Raw genomic sequence first — 22,098 nt, 5'->3', positions numbered from 1 at the left:
ATGTAAAATAACGATAACGAATAACTAATGCAGGTAATTGTGATGGTTAATTTTATATGTCAATTTGGCTGGGCCATGGTGCCCAGGTATTTAGTGAAACTTTACAGATATTTCTGTGCAAATATTTTTTGGATTGGTTAACACTTAAATCAGTAGACTTTGTGTAAAGCAAATTGTGCTCTACAATGTGGGTGAGCCTCATCCAAACAGTTGGAAGGCCTTAAGAAAAACACTGACCTCCCCTGAAGAAGTGGGAATTCTGCCAAGAGATCACCTTTGGATTTGAAATGTAACGCTTCCCTGGGTCTCCAGCCTGCCAGCCCCATTTCCAGCCCCTCTCCCCTCTCTGGAGAATGGGGGGTATGGCTGAAAATTCTAAGCTTCTAAGCATGGCTTGGTCTTTATGGTGACCAGCCCCCATCGAGGAGTCACCAAGAGTCACCTCATTAGAACAAAAGACACTCGTAACACCCAGGAAATTCTAAGGGATTTGGAATTTCAGGTCAGGAACCAGAGGCAAAGAACAAATCTTAGAACAAAAGATATTCCTGGTACTCTATCACTTTGGAATTTCCAAGGGTTTTAGGAGTTCTGTACCAGGAACCGGGGGCAGAAATCAATATATTTTCTTTTCTGTTACTTCACAGTATATACATACATACACATTCTCTTCATTTTGTTTCTCCGGAGAACCCTAACTAATACAGTAATAAGTAATATAAATACTAGGTGTCACTAAACTACTAAACAACAATAACTTACAATAAGCAGGGTCTTGATTGATGGTAAATTGTTATACAGTTGATGTAACATTTATGAGAAATACAGATACAGTGAGCAACTTTTGATTTTATGGCATGAATGCATGTTAGATTTTTTAAGGTAAACATTACAAAGAATAGGACTAGAATATATAACTTTAAACAAGTAGAGGTAATCAAGAAAAGTCCATCAATATAAAGGATGGCAGGAAGGAAAAAAAAAACACAGAAAAGGCAGGAAAAAGAGAAAGCAAAAAGGATAGAAATAAATCAAAATCTCCTGGTAATAAGTGGGCTAAACTTACCCATTAAAAGGGATTGCTAGATTGAATAAAAAGAGCAAAACTATACCCTATGCTCTTTAGAATAAGTACATTTAAAACATTGGAATAAAGAAATGTTGAAATTAAAGAATGAAAAAAGATAAACTGGACAAGTACAAATTGAAAGAAAATAGTAAACTATGTTAATATCAAACTAAATGTAGTTTAAGGCAAAAAATAATAATAATCGTTAAGGATAAAGATGGTTATTACATTACAAGGAAAGGAACAGTGCACCAGGGAGATATAACAATTCTCCATGTACACAGACAGTGAAACAGTCTTAGACTATATAAAGCAGTGAGATTCATTTAGATGGCACACAGCTAGTAATAGGGTTTGCAACATTTTAGCGTCAAGATTCTTCAGGGAAAGCAATTAGTCCAGCCACAGGAAGACTGAATACAGACATCTGTAGAACCAAAAATAAGATAGAAACCATGCAGCTCTACCTACACGGGCCCAAGAGTCACAGCAAGGCAAGAGTTCACTGACTGTGAGGAAAAGCAAACTTTTCTTTTTATTAGAGTTCTGAGGCAGGAGTTAGAAACCGGGGACACAAAGATCTCCCATCTCCCCAGTCTCTCACTTCCTCCCTGGCAGTAAGCCAGACCCAAAGGTAGGTCCTACATTCCTTCAACAATATCTCAAGGTGGTCCCATGAGACACCTAACTCATTTATGGAAGGTGGCCTCCACCCAGAGAGACTCTGCTTCAGTACTTCTTAATATAAAATGTAATGATAATGATTTGAGACAGGCCCAGATCTATTACAAAGGAAGCTTCTGGTTTCCTTCCTTCAATTAAGATTACACAACCTGACTTCAGAGGTAGAACATCAAGGTGGCTAAGAGACCAGGCCTTGTCATCAGGTGGTCATGGGTTCAAATTCTAACTGCAGCAAATGAGCTATACAGTAACTTGGGGCTTAAACCCTATATGCCTCAGTTTCTACATTTATCGACAGTGAAACAGTATATATAAAACACTTAGGACAGTATTGTCACAGAACAATCACATAGAGCTACTTAAGCAAAGATTGACTGTGATCTGATGACAATGATAATGATGATAGTTTGATGAGTCTCAACCTGCCTAAGACACGCCCTTCTAGTTACTCAGATATGAATGGAATTCCATAGTCCTTCACAAACTGAGCACTGAACCCCCTATCACACCATCCTCCTTTTACACAAAACTAGGGTGAGTGTTTTATACCAAGGCATTGCCTTCTCCTCCTCTCACGGTCTCTCTGTTCCATTCCTTGGCACTACCCTCTGCAACCAACTAAAGACAAGGAAGGTCATGTCGTGATCACTGGAAGTGATCACTGTGCTCCTTTGCTGGATATCGGCTCTGCCCTACAGAAACCAAGGGAGTGCTGGCTACTAGGCTACCCCTTTGCCAAACAGTACCTGAACTGCCCCACCTTTATCGCCACATTTGAGTCATCCAATGAGAAGAAGAAAAGGCTCTTCCACTTTTCTCTCTTTTGCAGGAAGAACTGGGGACTTGCTCCTGGTTCTGGTCAGCTTTCCATGCTTCTATCTTTTGTCGGCAGAGCACAAAGGGGCTCTCTGAGTCACAGCTGCATGAGCTCCAACTTTCATTCTGATTCACAGGCTACCAAAAAGGAACGTGGTCCACCAAGAAGTTGGGGACATGCAGACACCTTTCAACATCTAAACCCCCTGACAGCCCCACTCCCTACTCCAAGAATGGCCTTCTAGTAGGAGTGGAGGGAATCTTTTTCCCTACAATACCTCAGGGACTGTGACTGCAGCTCCCATGGCACACGCCGTCTGCTGACTGAGGCAATATGTCAAGTAGCCTCCAACTTAAATACCTTCTGCAGAGGCCCTAGTTCAGGAAAGCAAAAAGAAGAAAAAGGACCAACTATCCCCTCTGCAAGAAAAGAATAAATAAATTTCTTCTACAGAATCACATCTAAATGTATTGGAAAAGAAGATTCATGGTATGAGGAGGAAGGAAAATCTATCCTGGTGTAACTGCCTCAAGTCCCTTCGTGGATTTGCAATAAACCCATAAATTTTGCAGCTCCTGGTCTGGACTTTCTTCCCATTACTTTTTGTTTCTTTTTTTGTTTCTTCATTTATTGTTCAAAATATTTACTTGGTTGACTGGAGAGCAAATCATACCAGAAACAAAATCAGCTACAGGCAATTGACTGACTTCGTATAAAAAGTACTCATTCTGGCTGCACCATTTGTAGTACAGTTTGTAAGCACAAAAGCCAATTCAGTCTCAATCATTCTGATAGTTTTTATTCCAGCCTTCAGTAAGACATGAGAACAAGAGAACCTCCATTCATTTCTTTGTGCCTGAAGTCATGTAAATATATTCTATTCCCATCTATCTTTGGGAAGTGTCTTTCTGTTCATGTATTTCTGACTTTCTCTTACTTGGGCATGGCCCGTGAATCAATTCACATGACCACTGGTTTATTAACAGTTGTTTTGAGGCTCTGCAATGAGGACATCTTTCCTGAAACTGCAGGAGCTTCTCAGATTTTAACATGTAAACAAACAATGGTTTGATTTTTTTTGCCCAACTGGCTGCAGCTCCCTTCTGTGGGGATAACTGTGGAGATAAACAGACAGAAGGATGGAGCAGACAGTTTGTCCCTCAGATCAGAGAACAAGGTTAACCGTTTGCAGCCCTAACAAGCCGGAACTGAAATTCAGCAGGCTTCAAATCCCAAAGCAGCAAAGCCAGGTGAAAGGAAAAACAGCAGGAGCAGCAATCTTGAGCTTTCTGCCCTGTACACTGTTGATATCAACTGTGAAGCCACTGAGGAGCCAGAGGAGAAAGGGCAAGAAACAAAGAAACAGGAAGAGCCTGCCTGATGCTTCGTTCCTCATGCAGCAGGGCCTCCCAGGGCGCACACAGAACTCCCAAGACGAGTGTTCCACAAAGTTCATCAAAAAGCATGGCTCCTTTCTGCCTGGAAGCCAACAGGTCTGCACCCCTCTGAGGTTTGTCCAGATATTTTGAATCTGATTCTCTATTCGGTGTCTCGCAGAGAGCAGGCAAGGTCCAGGGGGCTTTGGCCGATTGCTCTGGCAGAAGCTGCTCAATTCAAAGAAATGATGCCAAGCATTGTATCCTTTCTGAGCGTCAACTAGGCAGTGTTCTCAGAATGCACCTCCAAACCTCTAGTTGTGCAAGCCGTTGAAAGGGGCAGTGTTGGAATGTGCTGCCTACCAGCAAAAGTGGTCCTGAGAGCCAAGGAGTGAAAGGGCTTCCCGGAGCACTGATCCTGCCTTCTCTTTTGTGCAGTGTGGATGAGCAATGCTAGAGTCGAGCCTTGAGAATCCAATGTCCAATAAATCTGATACTTATCAGGACTATAATAACCAAAATTTTAAATTAAATAAAAACTAGCCAGCTACTCAGCTTGAGAATAGCAAGGCACCAAATTAATCACTATTTTGATTAACATTTGTACAGCAATGAGTGGTTGATAACGTCAAACAATATCTCATTTAACCTTTGTGACACTTGTGAAATATAATGATTACTATGCACTCTTGAGGCACCAGAGCCCCATCTAGACTACAGTCAGTAAATGAATGGCAAAGCTCAAACTAGAATCCCAGTCTTTGAGCTCCTAACTTGTTATTTTTTTACTTGACCTCAGCTCCCTCACCTGGGAAGTTGTTACATGTATTTCCAAAGTTCTTCACACATTTTACCCCATTTTACTCTTCCATAACTCTATAACATATGAAGTATTACTATGTTCATTTTTACAGACGAGAAATTTATACACCGAAAAATTAAGGGATTTGGCCAAAATCCTTCAGCTAATTAATGGCCATGATCCAGGTCTCCTGAGTTCCCAAACCAATGTTCTTTGGGCATTGTGACAACAGTCATCAAACTAAGATCCCCTAACAGAGATGGGCAATAAAATTAGGCCATGGCTGGAGCCATGCAAAACCATGATACCATCTTTCCATCAGCACACTAGACTCAGAGTGATGGTGTTGACATAGGGCCGGATGTATTTTTCAATTTCCAATGGTTCTTGCGCTTCAGAATAAGCTTATTGGCCTTAACGCGTCACTGCTGAAAGCTGTCGCCCTGCCAGGCCTGGCGCATGGTTCCTATTTCACATCTTGCATCCTCCAGCCTACAGACTCAACTCCTTAAAGTACTTGAAAGCTATGGTACTAGGAAGAGGGAGCCTTGAGATTCTGCTTCTTGAAACAGGGAGCTGGGTAGACTGACACACTGATTATGATGTACAGATTTCCAGACTCTCTCTATTTAGTATATTACATATAACAAAACAGTGGCCTTAAGTCTAAAGAATTGATGATAAAAGTTCATTATTTCTAATTGGGAAACTCCTTCAATGACATATTTAGTATCAGTCTCTCCATGATCAGGAAAAGAAAAGTACCTTCTTGGCATCAGGCAAGGTCCAGCCTCCAAGGACCAAACAAAATGGCAACCAGTTGCTCCAAATCCCAGGTGACCCCAGCTCTGGATGGATGGAAGGTGTAGGTGCAGGTTGAAAACAGCAGCCTGCTCACTGGGGACTGGCTGAGAAGAAATCAACCACGTAGCATCTTGCTTCTCTCTCCAGCCTGACTTACTTCCCTTTCAACAGAACACCTGCATTGCCCTAAGCCAGATGGCGAGTTCTCCAAGTCAGCGTCCTGTAGTATAGTGGTCTGAGCACCAGGGACTTTGGCCTTGGGAAGGAAATGCATTTCTTTCTTCATTGGGCTTTTATCATATTTTTTTTTGTTGGATGATACCTTAGATATCATCTATATCTTAGACATTAACTCTAGCTGAAGACATCTGGGTGAGTGACAGGATAATTTGAAAAAGATTTGAGGCAGGGGCTAGAGTAGAGGGGGCAGTGAGAACTAGTTTCTATTTTAAGGCCCTCATGGGACCCAGGAACTCCCAATTTTGAAAGCCACACCCAACCCACATAAAACGAATGTTTTAGAATGCAGCCACGCTTCATGTGAAAAGTAATTTGCATATTCTGGACTCAATATATACAAATTACTATGAGGGCTCATAAACTTTTAATTCAAGATATATTCATTTTTGTTCTGAAGGTGTTTGGATTTTGTGGGTAATAAGATCTTGGGGGGACTTAATCTTCCCTGTAAGCCTGTGAAAATCCCCAGGTCTTGGACACCGTGCCCACGTTGCCCGATGGGTGCACAGCCCTGGTTGGGAGAAGGTAGCATGTGATAGCCCATGGTGGAAGAAGTGGGTGAGGGGCTGGAGAAGCAGAGGGCAGCTTCAAAAGAGATTAGGATGGTGGTAGCCATGAAGTCTGACAGTAGCTAACTTATGACACCCACAGAGAAAGAGCTCTGAAGTGGGCCTGAGATTCATTGGAGCCCTCAGCATGTGGCAGCTAAGCAGGGCCAAAGGACAAAGTCTTCAGTGGAAGGAAAATAAGCTCTTCAAGTAGTCTCCTCTTCTCTGTTGTGCATTCCTTCCCTTTCAAAATCTCTTCTCTTTCCTTCTTTCTGTATAGATGGAGAAAGCAGAAGGGCTAGGCCTCCTCCCACAGAGGAGAGCCCCTCATACCTCAAAAGGCCTAAGGAATTCAGGAGGAGAGTCCAAATTGAGGGGGAGACATAACTTCGCAATCCGTTACCAATCTGTGACTAGAAAATGAGTTTGCACTTCTTATGTATTCCCAAATCACCAATACATAAGGGCCCATGATCCCAGTTCCTGGAATCTAGGCCTAGACCTACTTAACAATTTCCAAGAATGCTCACCAATTTCTGCCCTAGCGCGTCCTAGTCGCCCTACCACGCGCTGCCTTTTCTAACCACACCCTCAAGAGAGGCTCCTCTGCTGGACTCGGCAGTCCTTCACTGGTGCCTGCTGCCAGAAATTCCATTCTAGCCTTGGGGCGGGAACAATACTCTCCTGCGTGTTAGTCCTCTGAAATATGGACCAGGACTCCTCAGTCCACAGAGATCAGTTTGTAACTTTTAAGGTCTTTGCTGATGGTTAGAAGATAACAGAAATGTAACAGAGAATAACTTAAAATTCTTGCTAATATTAGCTACGCCAAGAATCCATAGGCCCAAATTGAATTCGGAGGCTCTTACCAAGCCAGCTTCCTGTTTGGCTCCTGCCTTGTCTCCACACACACCAATGTTCATGCCTCAGGGTTAGGGCCCAACCAATCACTGGCCCTACAAAGAAAATAGCATCCTTTTCTCCTCAATTCAAGGCTGTCTAATTTTTACTCCAGAAATATCCTTTCCCGTGGATGTATCTCTTTGGGAGTAGCCATTCCCTTGAGTTTGTATATCCATCCAAGTCTTTAGTCTGACACCAAAACCTATGCTAGAAATTCAAAAAGAATCTCTAAGTTGGAGAACACATTTCTCAAAGTGTGGCTTAATCAAAATGAGATCAGATCATATGTGGGACACCAGCAATTTAGCCTAGCATATATTATTACCACTTAGTCAAGCTCTTGATCTTACCTCCAGTAGGACATAAGAAGATCAAGCATGCACATCACCTTTGCCATAATCAAATTTCTACTTTTGATTTCCTGCAAGTGGTTGAGTAACATACACATATGATTAAACAGTAAGTCACACATACAAACACACACACATACACCTCCCCCCAATACAAATTATAATTTTAAGCATAGAGTCGTGTAATTCCAAATATAGGGGGAAAACATATCTAATTTTCACAGGAAAAATTTTGCCAATTACTAAACAAAACATTTAATGACTGAAGCATTCAAGTATTTTCCCCAAAATCAGGAAAAAAAAAAAAAAGAGTATTTGCCTTACGTTTGCCAGAGTAAAAGGGCTAACTCAAGTTGCTTTGCCCAAAGCAAAGGGTCAGGCTTTTATAATCTTTACTATAAAAGACATACATGTTTGTAAATTTTTAGATGATATTTTTCTATCTTCTAAGGGAAAAAATCTTGGTGTCACTTTTCCACTGGAAACTCTATTATTATAGAGTAGGCCACTTAATCCAGCTCTATTCAAGGTCTTAAGGGGAAATTCTCTATTTGAAGTCACTTTCTAGAAACACCTCCTTTCAGTGAGAACAGTGGTGTCCAGAGAGCTAAGAGAGAGAGTGAACCTAGAAGAGATGGACCAAGGAGAGACCTTAGTCTAGAGAGGCAAAAGGAATACTCTCAATCTACATGTGGTTCCGCCTAGGACACCAGCATAGCAGGTCACAGAGTTATCTTGGGACAAATCTTTAACTCACTATATAGAAAATGCATTGAGAAAGTATTTGGTGTATGTGCCTCCTAGGAACATGAAGCAGTGACTGGCAATGGGATACTGGCCAAATGTCTTCTTTCTGAGACTCAGCTAACAGATGGGTAGCATTAAAATAGGCACAGGAGTGTAGACATTCAACAAACAAACTCTTTACTGAGGTGGAGACGGCATCCCACTTTAAATCATTTTTGCATATACCGCAAGAACTCAGAAGCCTCACAATCACTTTGAATCTAATAGCATATACAACACTCTTACCACCAAGATCTTAGCTATACAATACTTGCGCGGCCATGGGAAGCTGTGTTTGTTTCCGTATATTGGTTGACCCAGACAATGCGGTTGACACCGGTACAGCATTTCCACTAATTAGTGAAGTCTATTTCTATTACCTAGTACATCTGATTAGTGTTCAGGGGGTAAAACCAAAGCATCAATGTCAGAAGATTTCTCCTGTCAAGTCTATATTCATGGAAATGTGTCTACAGTAACATCCTGAAGGGCACCCTATTTATAAGTTGTAAATAAGGTCTTTTGTTACAAGATGCTTTACTCTGCAGGAACAGCAGAAGGCTGATGGCTAAGCGAGACACTCTTGAAGCAGTCTCCCTAAGGTCTCACCTTGCCATCAGACTACAAGGTTAAAACTGTGAGAGAAAGACTATTATGCAAAAGCCCCACCTGAGTCAGCAAAGCACTTACAAGAATTTTCCTTTCAACTCTTTAATGTGGAGGCTGTTAGTTCAGGTATTAGTTTTCTTGACATGCTTTGGAATTTTGCTTTGCAGACTCATCTTTGGTGAAAGTCTCTCTCCCTCCCTCCCTCCCTCTCTCTCTCTCTCTCTCTCTCTAGTGAAGGTTATTAGGGCCCACCTTAGTAATCTCATTTTAACTTAATTATCTACCTCTTTAAAGATATATTTTCAAACATAGTCATATTCTGAAGTACTGGGGGTTAGTACTTAAATATATGAATTCAGAGGCAGGGAGAATCCCACCTATAACAGGGGGTGTGGGGAAGGATTAAATTGTTAACTTAGAATGTCTTCTCTACCAGACTTCCTGGCAAGAAATTTCACATCATTCCCTAAAATCTGAAGGGTAGAGGCCCCTGAGTGAAGTACATCTCTCTACCTCACAACCCAGATGCCCTCCTGCAGCAGCCATACATGTCCTTGGAGATACACAGTCACAAAAAGACTGGTAAACTTCTCCTGAAGTCAGGAGTGAGAAAAGGGACTCTTCAGCCACAAAAGCAGGGAGTGGAGTTGAAGCTATTCTTAGTGAATCCCAACACTAACTCACCACCTGGGGACACGCCACTGTTCAGGAGTCCTAGACACATGTATGCTCCATGAAGAGAAAGTAAAAGATCTAAAGGCCTTGGGTAGGGATGGATGAAGGACAAATTTCACCCCAACAAGAAGGAAAATAATAGAACCAACTGGTAATTTCTCAATAGGCAGGGCAGTATTAAAATCACTATCATTGGGTGTAGGGGAAGATGGCGGAAGAGTAAGACGCGGAGTCTTCCTCCCCACAGATACACCAGAAATACATCTACACGTGGAACAACTCCTACAGAACACCAACTGAACGCTGGTAGAAGACCTCAGACCTCCCAAAAGGCAAGAAAGTCCCCACGTACCCGGGTAGGGCAAAAGAAAAAAGAATAAACAGAGACAAAAGAATAGGGACGGGACCTGCACCAGTGGGAAGGAGCTGTGAAGGAGGAAAGGTTTCCACACACTAGGAAGCCCCTTCGCGGGCAGAGACTGTGGGTGGCGGAGGAGGGAGGCTTCGGAGCCGCGGAGGAAAGTGTAGCCACAGCGGTGCGGAGGGCAAAGCGGAGAGATTCCCGCACAGAGGATTGGTGCCGACTGGCACTCACCAGCCCGAGAGGCTTGTCTGCTCACCTGCTGGGGCGGGCGGGGCTGGGAGCTGAGGCTCAGGCTTCATTCGGAGTGCATAGGGAGAGGACTGGGGTTGGCGGCGTGAACACAGCCTGCAAGGGGTTAGTGCGCCATGGCTAGCCGGGAGGGAGTCTGGGGAAAAGTCTGGACCTGCCAAAGAGGCAAGAGACTTTTTCTTCCCTCTTTGTTTCCTGGTGCGTGAGGAGAGGGGATTAAGAGCGATGCTTAGGGCTTCCCTGGTGGCGCAGTGGTTGAGAGTCCGCTTGCGATGGGGGGGACGCGGGTTCGTGCCCGGTCCGGGAAGATCCCACATGGCACGGAGTGGCTAGGCCCGTGAGTCATGGCCGCTGTGCCTGTGCGTCCGGAGACTGTGCTCCGCAACGGGAGAGGCCACAACAGTGAGAGGCCCGCGTACCGCAAAAAAAAAAAAAAAAAAAAAAAAAAAAAAGAGCGATGCTTAAAGGAGCTCCAGAGATGGGCGCAAGCCGCTAAAGGGCAGACCCCAGAGACGGGCATGAGACGCTAAGGCTGCTGCTGCCGCCACCAAGAAGCCTGTGTGCGAGCACAGGTCACTGTCCACACGTCCCTTCTGGGGAGCCTGTGCAGCCCGCCAGTGCCAGGGTCCCAGGATCCAGGGACAACTCCCCAGGGAGAACTCACGGCGCGCCTCAGGCTGGTGTAACGTCACGCCGGCCTCTGCCGCCGCAGGCACGCCCAGCACTCCGTACCCCTCCCTCCCCCTGGCCTGAGTGAGCCAGAGCCCCCGAATCAGCTGCTCCTTTAACCCCGTCCTGTCTGAGTGAAGAACAGATGCCCTCCAGCGACCTACACGCAGAGGCGGGGCCAAATCCAAAGCTGAGCCCCGGGACCTGTGAGAACAAAGAAGAGAAAGGGAAATCTCTGCTAGCAGCCTCAGAAGCAGCGGATTAAAGCTCCACAATCAACTTGATGTACCCTGCATCTGTGGAATACATGAATAGACAATGAATCATCCCAAATTGAGGAGGTGGACTTTGAGAGCAAGATTTATGATTTTTTCCCCTTTTCCTCTTTTTGTGAGTGTGTATATGTATGCTTCTGTGTGAGATTTTGTCTGTATAGCTTTGCTTCCACCATTTGTCCTAGGGTTCTATCCGTCCGATGCTTTTTTTTTTTTTTTTCTTATTATTTTTTATTTTAACAACTTTATTTTATCTTACCTTATTATATTTTATCTTCTTTCTTTCCTTCCTTCCTTCCCTCCTTCCTTCCTCCCTCCCTCACTCCTTTCTTTCTCTTTTTTCCTTACTTCCTCCCTTCTTTCCTTCCTCCCTCCCTCCCTCCCTCCTTCTCTCCCTCTCTCCCTCCCTCCCTCCCTCTCTCTCTCTCTCTCTCTCTCTCTCTCTCTCTCCTCCCTCTCCCTCTCTCTCTCTCTCTCTTTCTTTCTACTTTTTCTCCCTTCTATTCTGAGCCGTGTGGATGAAAGGCTCTTGGTGCTGCAGCCAGGAGTCAGTGCTGTGCCTCTGAGGTGGAAGAGACAACTTCAGGACACTGGTCCACAAGAGACCTCCCAGCTCCACGAAATATCAAACGGCAAAAATCTCCCAGAGATCTCCATCTCAACACCAGCACCCAGCTTCACTCAACGACCAGCAAGCTACAGTGCTGGACACCCTATGCCAACAACTTGCAAGACAGGAACACAACCCCACCCATTAGCAGAGAGGCTGCCTAAAATCATAGTAAGTCCACAGACACCACAAAACACACCACAAGACATGGACCTGCCCAACAGAAAGACAAGATCCAGCCTCATCCACCAGCACACAGGCACTAGTCCCCTCCACCAGGAAGCCTAGACAATCCACTGAACCAACTTTAGACACTGGGCACAGACAACAAAAACAACGGGAACTACAAACCTGCAGCCTGCAAAAGGAGACCCCAAACACAGTAAGATAAGCAAAATGAAAAGACAGAAAAACACACAGCAGATGAAGGAACAAGATAAAATCCCACCAGACCTAACAAATGAAGAGGAAATAGGCAGTCTACCTGAAAAAGAATTCAGAATAATGAAAGTAAAGATGATCCAAAATCTTGGAAATAGAATAGAGAAAATGCAAGAAACATTTAACAAGGACCTAGAAGAACTAAAGATGAAACAAGCAACTATGAACAACACAATAAATGAAATTAAAAACACTCTACATGGGATCAATAGTAGAATAACTGAGGCAGAAGAATGGATAAGTGACCTGGAAAATAAAATAGTGGAAATAACTAGTGCAGAGCAGAAGAAAGAAAAAAGAATGAAAAGAATTGAGGACAGTCTCAGAGACCTCTGGGACAACATGAAATGCACTACCATTTGAATTATAGGGGTTCCAGAAGAAGAGAAAAAGAAAGGGACTGAGAAAATATTTGAAGAGATTATAGTTGAAAACTTCCCCGATATGGGAAAGGAAATAGTTAATCAAGTTCAGGAATCACAGAGAGTCCCATACAGGATAAATCCAAGGAGAAACACGCCAAGACACATATTAATCAAACTGTCAAAAATTAAATACAAAGAAAGCATATTAAAAGCAGCAAGGGAAAAAAAACAAATAACACACAAGGGAATGCCCATAAGGTTAACAGCTGATCTTTCAGCAGAAACTCTGCAAGCCAGAAGGGACTGGCAGGACATACATAAAGTGATGAAGGAGAAAAACCTACAACCAAGATTACTCTACCCAGCAAGGATCTCATTCAGATTTGATGGACAAATCAAAACCTTTACAGACAAGCAAAAGCTGAGAGAGTTCAGCACCACCAAACCAGCTTTACAACAAATGCTAAAGGAACTTCTCTAGGCAAGAAACACAAGAGAAGGAAAAGACCTACAATAACAAACCCAAAACAATTAAGAAAATAGGAATAGGAACATACATATTGATAATTACCTTAAATGTAAATGGACTAAATGCTCCCACCAAAAGACACAGATTGGCTGAACAGATACAAAAACAAGACCCATATATATTATGCTCTCTACAAGAGACCTACTTCCGACCTAGAGATACATACAGACTGAAAGCGAGTGGATGGAAAAGGATGTTCCATGCAAATGGAAACCAAAAGAAAGCTGGAGTAGTAATTCTCATATCAGACAAAATAGACTTTAAAATAAAGACTATTAGAAGAGACAAAGAAGGACACTACATAATGATCAAGGGATCGATCCAAGAAGAAGATATAACAATTGTAAATATTTATGCACCCAACATAGGAGCACCACAATACATAAGGCAAATACTAACAGCCATAAAACTGGAAATCGACAGTAACACATTCATAGCAGGGGACTTTAACACCCCACTTTTGCCAATGGACAGATCATCCAAAATGAAAATAAATAAGGAAACACAAGCTTTAAATGATACATTAAACAAGATGGACTTAATTGATATTTATAGGACATTTCATCCAAAAACAACAGAATACACATTTTTCTCAAGTGCTCATGGAACATTCTCCAGGATAGATCATACCTTGGGTCACAAATCAAGCCTTGGTAAATTTAGGAAAATTGAAATTGTATCAAGTATCTTTTCCGACCACAACGCTATGAGACTAGATATCAATTACAGGAAAAGATCTGTAAAAAATACAAACACATGGAGGCTAAACAATACACTACTTAATAACGAAGTGATCACTGAAGAAATCAAAGAGGAAATAAAAAAATACCTAGAAACAAATGACAATGGAGACACAATGACCCAAAATCTATGGAATGCAGCAAAAGCAGTTCTAAGAGGGAAGTTTATAGCAGTACAGTCCTACCTTAAGAAACAGGAAAAATTTCGAATAAAAAACGTAACCTTGAACCTAAGGCAATTAGAGAAAGAAGAACAAAAAAACCCCAAAGTTAGCAGAAGGAAAGAAAAAAAAGATCAGATCAGCAATAAATGAAAAAGAAATGAAGGAAACAATAGCAAAGATCAATAAAACTAAAAGCTGGTTCTTTGAGAAGATAAACAAAATGGATAAACCATTAGCCTGACTCATCAAGAAAAAAAGGGAGAAGACTCAAATCAATAGAATTAGAAATGAAAAAGGAGAAGTAACAAATGACACTGCAGAAATACAAAAGATCATGAGAGATTACTACAAGCAACTCTATGCCAATAAAATGGGCAACATGGAAGAAATGGACAAATTCTTAGAAATGCACAACTTGCCAGAACTGAATCAGGAAGAAATAGAAAATATGAACAGACCAATCACAAGCACTGAAATTGAAACTGTGCTTAAAAATCTTCCAACAAACAAAAGCCCAGCACCAGATGGCTTCACAGGCAAATTCTATCAAATATTTAGAGAAGAGCTAACACCTATCCTTCTCAAACTCTTCCAAAATACAGCAGAGGGAGGAACACTCCCAAACTCATTCTATGAGGCCACCATCACCCTGAAACCAAAACTAGACAAGGATATCACAAAGAAAGAAAACTACAGGCCAATATCACTGATGAACATAGATGCAAAAATCCTCAACAAAATACTAGCAAACAGAATCCAACAGCACATTAAAAGGATCATACACCACGATCAAGTGGAGTTTATTCCAGAAATGTAAGGATTCTTCAATATACGCAAATCAATCAACGTGATATACCATATTAACAAACTGAAGGAGAAAAACCATATGATCATCTCAATAGATGCAGAGAAAGCTTTTGACAAAATTCAACACCCACTCATGATAAAAAACCTCCAGAAAGTAGGCATAGACGGAATTTTCCTCAACATAATAAAGGCCATATATGACAAACCCACAACCAACACTGTCCTCAATGGTGAAAAACTGAAAGCATTTCCAGTAAGATCAGGAACAAGACAAGGTTGCCCACTCTCACCACTATTATTTAACATTGTTTTGGAAGTTTTAGCCATAGCAATCAGAGAAGAAAAGGAAATAAAAGGAATCCAAATCGGAAAAGAAGAAGTAAAGCGGTCTCTGTTTGCAGATGATATGATATTATACATAAAGAATCCTAAAGATACTACCAGAAAACTACTAGAGCTAATCAATGAATTTGGTAAAGTAGCAGGATACAAAATTAATGCACAGAAATCTCTGGCATTCCTATACACTAATGATGAAAAATCTGAAAGTGAAATCAAGAAAACACTCCCATTTAACACTGCAACAAAAAGAATAAAATATCTAGGAATAAACCTACCTAAGGAGACAAAAGTCCTGTATGCAGGGAATTATAAGACACTGATGAAAGAAATTAAAGATGATACAAATAGATGGAGAGATATACCATGCTCTTGGATTGGAAGAATCAACATTGTGAAAATGACTGTACTACCCAAAGCAATCTACAGATTCAATGCAATCCCTATCAAACTACCACTGGCATTTTTCACAGAACTAGAACAAAAAATTTCACAATTTGTATGGAAACACAAAAGACCCCGAATAGCCAAAGAAATCTTGAGAACACAAAACAGAGCTGGAGGAATCAGGCTCCCTGACTTCAGACTATACTACAGAGCTACAGTAATCAAGACAGTATGGTACTCGCACAAAAACAGAAAAATAGATCAATGGAACAGGATAGAAAGCCCAGAGATAAACCCACGCACATATGGTCACCTTATCTTTGATAAAAGAGGCAGGAATGTACAGTGGAGAAAGGACAGCCTCTTCAATAAGTGGTGCTGGGAAAACTGGACAGGTACATGTAGAAGTATGGGATTAGAACACTCCCTAACACCATACACAAAAATAAGCTCAAAATGGATTAAAGACCTAAATGTAAGGCCAAAAACTATCAAACTCATAGAGGAAAACATAGGCAGGACACTCTATGACATAAATCACAGCAAGATCCTTTTTGACCCATCTCCTAGAGAAATGGAAATAAAAACAAAAATAAACAAATGGGACCTAATGAAACTTCAAAGGTTTTGCACAGCAAAGGAAACCATGAACAAGACCAAAAGACAACCCTCAGAATGGGAGAAAATATTTGCAAATGAAGCAACTGACAAAGGATTAATCTCCAAAATTTACAAGCAGCTCATGCGGCTCAATAACAAAAAACAACAATCCAATCCGAAAATGGGCAGAAAACCTAAATAGACATTTCTCTAAAGATATATAGACTGCCAACAAACACATGAAAGAATGTTCAACATCATTAATCATTAGAGAAATGCAAATCAAAACTACAATGAGATATCATCTCACACCAGTCAAAATGGCCATCATCAAAAAATCTAGAAACAATAAATGCTGGAGAGGGTGTGGATATAAGGGAACACTCTTGCACAGCTGGTGGGAGTGTGAATTTGTACAGCCTCTATGGAGAGCAGTATGGAGGTTCCTTAAAAAACTACAAATACAACTACCATAAGACCCAGCAATCCCACTACTAGGCATATACCCTGAGAAAACCATAATTCAAAAAGAGTCATGTACCATAATGTTCATTGCAGCTCTATTCACAGTAGCCAGGAGATGGAAACAACCTAAGTGTCCATCATTGGATGAATGGATAAAGAAGATGTGGCACATATATACAATGGAATATTACTCAGCCATAAAAAGAAACGAAATTGAGTTATTTGTAGTGAGGTGGATGGACCTAGAGTCTGTCATACAGAGTGAAGTAAGTCAGAAAGAGAAAGACAAATACCGTATACTAACACATATATATGGAATTTAGGGAAAAAAATGTCATGAAGAACTTAGGGGTAAGACAGGAATAAAGACACAGACCTACTAGAGAATGGACTTGATGATATGGGGAGGGGGAAGGGTAAGCTGTGACAAAGCGAGAGAGTGGCATGGACATATATACACTACCAAATGTAAAATAGCTAGCTAGTGGGAAGCAGCCGCATAGCACAGGGAGATCAGCTCGGTGCTTTGTGACCACCTAGAGGGGTGGGATAGGGAGGGTGGGAGGGAGGGAGACACAAGAGGGAAGAGATATGGGAACATATGTATATGTAAACCTGATTCGCTTTGTTATAAAGCAGAAACTAACACACCATTGTAAATCAATTATATGCAAATAAAGATGTAAAAAAAAAATCACTGTCATTGTTACTTGTGGATCCATCATGAGAAGTTATTGAGGATGTTTGTTTTCAATACCACATGCAAGGTATATCACATCTGGAACTTATTTTACCCTACTTACAGTCTCACAGTTTAGCCTGTTACTGTTTCGTGGATGCTAGCAGAAGACAAAAGATCCCTGGGTCAGAGACAAAGGCTTTATTACTCATATCACAGCAAGCAGCATGATTTGTGTTCATTGTGTTCTTGACCCCAAAGTCCTGCAGTGATGATGTGGAGGGCTTGGGTGGTGTTATAGAAAGGAACACTGCTGAATTTTGTCTCCCGCCTAGTGAATATGTTGAAATCCTAATCCCCCAGCATTTCAGTGTGACTGTATTTAGAGATAAGGTGCTTAAAGAGATAATTAAGTTAAAATGAGGTCATTTGGGCTGGCCCCAAACCAATATGACTGTTGTGCTTATAAAAAGAGAAAATTTGAACACAGATAGGTGCAGAGGGAAGACCATGTGAAGATATATAGAGAAGGTGGCCATCTACAAGTCAAGAAGAGAGACTTCAGAAGAGACCAACCCTGCCAATACCTTGATCTTAAACTTCTAGACTCTAGGACTATAAGAAAATATTTCTGCTGTTTAAGCCACCCAGTCTGTGGTCCTTTGTTATGGCAGCCCTAGAAAATGAATATAAACACTAAACCTGGGGAATCCAGTACTTTTATAGCAATCCTGCTCTTTGTCCCAGAATGTGACATTACCTCATCTCTTAAGGTTGTTCTCTGCAAGCACAGCTGTGAGCAATGGCTCAGGAAGAGAGTACTCAGGGCCTTGCACTAGACAGGTAAGGAGGTAGAGGCCCATAGAGGGCTACTTTTCCCAAGAAGATGGTCAGCATGCATCTTGTAACATCTCATCTGAGAAATCTCAAAGACTGCATTATTGAGGTGGAAAATTCAATTATACAAATATCCCCATCAGCCAGTGGAACCCAACTATAATATTTAGAGTTCTCAATTATAAAGGACTGGCACAGGTGAGTAATAGTATGTCTTCAACAATGTTAAAAGTCTTGGTCCAAGGGGAAGCAGCAGTTCAGAAACACTGGTGACAATGCCACAGTAAGGATTGTGCCTATGTCTACCAGACTGTCAGAAAAATAACAAGGCTATGTGCATAGCCCTTCATTTTATTTGCTTCAATACATAATGATATTGCCCTTGAAAAAAGTGCAGTGTGCATGGTGTGGTGGCTTTGTAATGTGTCAACTTGGCTAGGCTAAACTACACTTCCCAGAATTCCCTTCCCTGTATGCAGGGCAGGCTTGATGGATTTGCAAAAAAGTGCAACTGCACAGGGATCTGTTCTCAAAAGTGGCCCCACACTGGAGTTCAATGCTCTCTGTTAAATTTCTTACCAATTTTATCTTTGAATTTGTGTTTTAAAAGTGAAGCCCAGTGGGTTGCTGGAGCATGTCCTGGAGGCTTGGAGCCTTGGGTCACACGACATCCTACCTCTTACCACCTCCCTAGGATTCTCCTTCCCCCTCATATTGGCTGCTGCCACCCTCCACCCCTGGTCGGGTACTGGGCATGTGGTAGGGAGAATTGGCCATGTGGTCTCTGGATGCTGAGTCATGGTACAGGGCCCAAGGCACCTGTGAGGTGTGCATTCACCCCATGAGTGTCCCATGAGATAGCAGAAGAAAGGTAAAAGCAGTTCTCTTGTATTCAGAACAAGAGGCTCCACATTTTCATTTCACACTAGCCCCGCAAACGATATTGCCAGCCCTGCCTATACGTTGCACATCAGGATGTACTATGGAGACATATTTGTACAAGACGCAGAGTGTGGAAGTGAAGCAGCAGCCATATTGTTTTTCAGCTTAGAAAGGTAGAGGCGGCTGTTTTAGCAGCTCAGGCACATTATCATTGATCTGCTGACTCAACACAGTGGCTCAGGGCAGCAGCTGATCCTGCAGCTTCCCTAGATTCCCCTAGATCTTCTTTCGGCTTTCCCATTTTCTAGGCCAGCTATGTATTTAACTCCATGACAAGGGACAACAGCTTCTCCCTCATGGCATACACATAATAGCCAGAGATGACAAGAGCTGACATGAGTTCCAGTATGTGCTTATGGCTTCCAGTTTGTCCTTGCTCTCCTTCACTTTACATCCATCTTCCCTTCTAAACTGCCTACCCTGTGGACTTTGGGCTCCAGCATCAGACACCAAGACTACTGTTTAACCAGCTTCCATAATTGTGTAAAGTTAAATGGCTATAACAACAAATATCAATATTATATCTCCTAGTGCTTCTGCCTCTCTAACTGAACTATGACTAATAAGTATGGCTAATTTTTTTTACACCTTAGAATAGGTTGAGGAAATAGGATTACACATGCAAAAATAAAAACAAATAATGTGATGTAGTGAAATAATATCTTTCATTTACACAATCCTTTTTGCAATCGACCTACCTTGTCTTATTTGGTCATCACCACAAGCCCCACGAGGCAGGTTAGGACAGCTATTACAATTTCTATTTCACAGATGGAAGTGAGATGTCAGGGGTTAAATGTCTTGGCCAATGTCACATGGATAGAAAGTAGGAGAGTTGGAACCGGTCCTCTAGTCCCTTTCTCAGTTCATTCCCATTGACCCAGAGGGTCTCTCACAATTATGAAATATTAAGATCAACTATGAAGCTCAAATCTTCAGTGGAATGAAATCCATTTCAACCAGAAGGCATGGTCTCTGGTCTCAGTTAGGTAATTGTATTTTTGCTCCACGAACATTAAATAAGCAGACTATGAATCATTCAGTTCACACCTTTACATCGATCTCCACTGCCCACACCCTCACCATGGAGCACAAAGCACTAGAAACTCTCACTCAGCACTGAACAGTCCAGCTTCCAGTCTCAGAAAATAAAAAGGACACCTCGAATAACTCCAAGTGTTTCTAAAACTCGGTTTTACACTGGTACTTTTTAACACTCGTAGACATACGTGTTGTAGGTAACAGAGATGTAAGCAGCTCTCATCATCATAACTCAGGTATAGGTTACACTGGAGCAAGGTCTGGCAGTTGTTTCATGGTTGTGGAAAAAAACAGCTTCTTTTCAAACAAATAATCAAAATTCCACAACAAACTACAAAAGTGAGACTTCACTTTTCTATTTTTACTAACCACAGAAATGAGAAATAAGTCGTTCTATTAAAGCCTTTGAGTTATAACCATATAAAGTAATGAATACACCAGCACTGCGCAAAATCCAGAGAAAATGCAAATTTTTACCATTTGTCAACAATTGCAAAATCAGCCCAAATAAGGTTTTAGGTAATTATAGTCCTCCCTCATAGGAGAAAGCAATAGTTGAAATTACAGAGGAAAGGACCTTTAATGAATTTCTGTTCTTCTGGAAGGGAGTTATAAACCCATAAATCATGACTCATAAATCTCCATAACCACCAGCAAGCAATTCTTATGAAAAAGCAGCCCCACTGCACCCCACCACCCATGCTACACCCATCCATAGCTAATGTTCCCAAGATCCATGGGCATAGAAGTCAAGTGGGCCAGAGCTTTAGGAGGTGTTGAAAATGCCTGGTCTACTCTCCAAACTACTCAGTTCATGTTCATATACTAGCCTCCTTAGAAGATGAGGATGGCTTCATTCCTTGGATGTCAAGCAGAGGAATCACAAGCATGCTCCAAGGGGTCCTCATTGACTCATTAGAACAAGCACTTATCAAGAGTTTACTCCATGCCAGACATTGTACTTGGCCTGGGACACAGTGGTAAAAAAGGCAAATGTGTCTTCCCTCATGGGGTTTCTAATCTAACATAAGATATACATGTTAATCACCAATCATACAGATAAATGTGCCATTGCCAACTGAGGCAGATGCTGTGAAGGATAGGTTTATGCTACCGGGAATATGTCTTAGAGAAGCCTAACCTCATTCAGGGGCTCAGACAAGGCCTCCTAAGGAAGTGACACTGTGTAGGCAAAGGGGTGAGAATGTGCTGAGTATCTCTAGAGGAGGGAACACAAGTCTGAATGTGGGCCCCAAGTGGGAGCCCTGACCCAGGCCAGCTAGGAATAAACAGTAGGTTCTGGACTGAGATTAGGCCTGGGCATAGCAGGAAGGGAATCTGAGGGAGAAATGGGAGAGGTAGGTAATAAAAGATGAGGCCTGAGAGGGTAACTTCCATCTACAGCAGTGCTGTGCCTCGGGCTGCCCTTCACCCAGAAGTAAATAATGGGGCGGTGGGGGGAGAAACGAGGGCGGGAGGAGGTGAGTGGAGAAACTGTCCTCTTTAGGCAACAGCAGGCTCCAAGGGCCCTGAACAATATTGCAAACAGCACTGGTTTATCCTGCTGCCCGCTCTAAGTGCCCCCCTCCCAGTGCTATCTGTATCCTTCCCACAACCTCTTGCACTCTCCAGCACCCTCCTGCCGCTCAGGCCCACCTTCTTGCCTCATCACCAGCATTCAAACACCAGTTCACCTCCAGCTTCAGCTTCACATCAGGAGGAGGAATGTGATTATCTGATTTAAGTAATAAACTCTAAGGTGTCATAGCTAACAGGAATGTTTCCCTTAATGCTTACCAACCCTAATGAATTTCCTGAAGGAGGGATAAATTTCTGAGCAGAGGAAGTTTCCATGTATGTTTGAGGACCTGGGAGCACCAAGTTTTTACTGACCTTAGGGGATCTCACCTTCTAAGATGGACTGCATTCTGC

This window comes from Phocoena phocoena, chromosome 3 (assembly GCF_963924675.1).
Source record: "Phocoena phocoena chromosome 3, mPhoPho1.1, whole genome shotgun sequence".
NCBI lineage: Eukaryota > Metazoa > Chordata > Mammalia > Artiodactyla > Phocoenidae > Phocoena > Phocoena phocoena.
The sequence above is the reverse complement of the archived record's forward strand: the minus strand, read 5'-3'. Positions refer to the sequence as shown.